The following is a 2,437-nucleotide window of genomic DNA, read 5'->3' on the forward strand; positions in this document are numbered from 1 at the left end:
AATGTATATCGTTCTAGCACACACACACACACACACACACACACACACACACACACACACACTTCCCACCTTTACATGTTTGTATAGTTTTGCCTTTAATGGGGTTCAAGTCATTCTTAAATAATCCTTTTAGACCTAGCTTTTGTTTTTCCTTGGCTTTGCTTAATACATTCTACCCCTCTTTCTATTTGACTTACAAAATTTTTCAAACCCAACTCTAATATTTTAGTCTCCAAAAACGTAAATTCTCACCTTTATGCTTTTCACGTTTAAAATATGTTCACTCTCCTGACTTTACTACTACTTTACTTTAACCTATCCAAGCTCTCTCTGCAAGTCAGCTTGCCAATGAAAATTCCAACCTGAGATGTTAAAGCATAGTCAGTAATGATGTTAGTCAGATTACATTAAATATTTTTCAAATACTTTATTCAACAAAAAATTCCAAAAATCTATTATGTTTGATATTGTGTGTATATGCATATATATCCCAAAACACCAGAATGATGATATATGAAGAAACACATTCTTCATCTACATTGTATCAACTGAGACACATAAGAGTATTTCAGGCTAACCTTATATTAAAGTTATTTATTTTACCAAGCATGATAAGAGACACATTTTGCTATAATAAGCAGACATTTCTCCCCTTTATTATTAATTTCATCAAACCTCAGAAATTGAAATCCAAGCAAAAGAAACATTTCCATAAATATCATAAAGGTTAAAAAAAAAGATGGCTTAAGGAACAATAAAAAAACATGTATGTCTTTTCAGCTAGATAGTTTTAATTTTTCCTTTGGAGAACAATTGAAAAAAATACAAAAGTATCTATGCTAAGGCAGTGGCACCACACGCTGATAACCAACACAAGAGTCTTTGCAGTCACCCGGAATTCAAGCTGTGCACATGGAGAACTCAGCTATTCCAAACAATTGGTATACTAAAGGTTATTCTCTATAACCCATTTGGGCAATGAGTAATTTAGGGAGCGGAATTAGATTTCATTTCCAAAGACTGCTTTTCCATATCACGCATGCTGACAGACACGACTCAGGTATTATGGATAATCTACTCCTAGCACCATCCTTTCCAGATCCTGAAATAGCAGCAATGTCTTTACCCAATAGATAATTTGCTGTCTTGGCTAATAACCACTTAGTCAGAAAATGGATTCATACTTCCAAACCCTAATGGAAACTTAAAGTAAAAAAAAATAATTTTTTTAAACAAATACTTGTCAAATAATTAAATTCTCCCTGAGTTGATCAATAATGTTGGTGTAGGCCTAGTAAAATGGGCATTTTCACCACACCTAAAATGTATGGAAGTTCATGCTACTTAAATTGAGGCACTTCTGAAATGCACTTAAGTCGTCTTTCTAGACTTAAACTATTTTGTAAATCCCATTCATTAACAAATATAGAGTGCCTGAGAAAAGTTTGTTGGGTGAATAGGTATCTCTCACACAGGTGTGGCTTTGGGTTAGATGTAAGGAATGGAAACAAAATGATTAGGAATCTACTTGGTTGGAATTTAAAGTGGTAAGACAGGCACAAAGGAAACATACTGTATATTCTGTAGGAAGCAGGAGATATGTCTTTAAAAAGGTAGTTCCCAAGAGGGGCCACGGAGGAGGCGGAGCTTGGAAGTGGGCCTGGAAGTGATGGAATGATTTGCACCTGAGACCTAGAGAGGGCCTTCCTGGAAGGAAAGACTACAGTGGGCGTGCAATGGCACAGTTGGTAGGGAATGGGAAACGGGGAACATTTGCGAACACGGAGATGATATGATCAGGGTTGTGGGTCGGGGGGAGTGTAATCTGCAGAAAGTATGTGAAATGCATGGGAGGGCGGAAAGACTGGAGGCGGAGGAGGGGACATCCTGCAGATCCCTGGACATGTGGAGCCGAAGCTTGGAATCAGGTCCGGGTTGGCGATAAAGGTCTAGGAATCTGAGAGCCCTCTTCCTCTTCCTAGTGTTCATACTGGAAAAGCCCCAAGAAAAGCAGAGGACCCGGATAAGTCCTGGGTGGAGGGGGATGGCGTCCGAAGGGTCAACCTCTATACGAAACATCCCACCGGACACCTGGCACTTCAAAACACCACCCAGCACAAGGTAAGGCCCGTGGGGACGAGGGAAGCCAAGGTGTTGAGAACCCTAGATAGTGCGTGCCAGTGCGCCAGTGCACGGCAAGGCCAAAACAGAAGCAAGGTTAAATGGCATTTATTGAAAACTGAGTGTATTTGGACTTCCTTCAATAGCCATCTTTCTTGGCCTAAAGAAACTCAGTAGGGAGCCCCAGGTTTAAATAGAGTGCCATGGCCTACCGTTCTTTTCTGAAGGGAGTGTTGCAAGCTACTTTGTTCTCCTGCAAGCCCCGGTAACTAACTGGGCTGGCTTGTCTCTACCTCGTACCTGTGAAGGAGCACAC

At 40.2% G+C, this 2,437-nt stretch overlaps 1 protein-coding gene across 1 annotated transcript in view; it reads left to right on the forward strand.

The window, feature by feature from the left end:
• Positions 1 to 488: 488 nt before the first annotated feature.
• The window catches only part of KCNB2 (potassium voltage-gated channel subfamily B member 2), a 375,151-nt gene continuing 373,202 nt past the window's right edge, over positions 489 to 2,437 (forward strand). The window contains exon 1 of the mRNA XM_019643580.1: positions 489 to 2,121. The gene's annotated coding sequence lies outside the window, so the exon portion shown is untranslated. The remainder of the gene's footprint in view (positions 2,122 to 2,437) is intronic.

This window comes from Hipposideros armiger, unplaced genomic scaffold, assembly GCF_001890085.2.
Source record: "Hipposideros armiger isolate ML-2016 unplaced genomic scaffold, ASM189008v1 scaffold_80, whole genome shotgun sequence".
Classification (NCBI taxonomy): domain Eukaryota; kingdom Metazoa; phylum Chordata; class Mammalia; order Chiroptera; family Hipposideridae; genus Hipposideros; species Hipposideros armiger.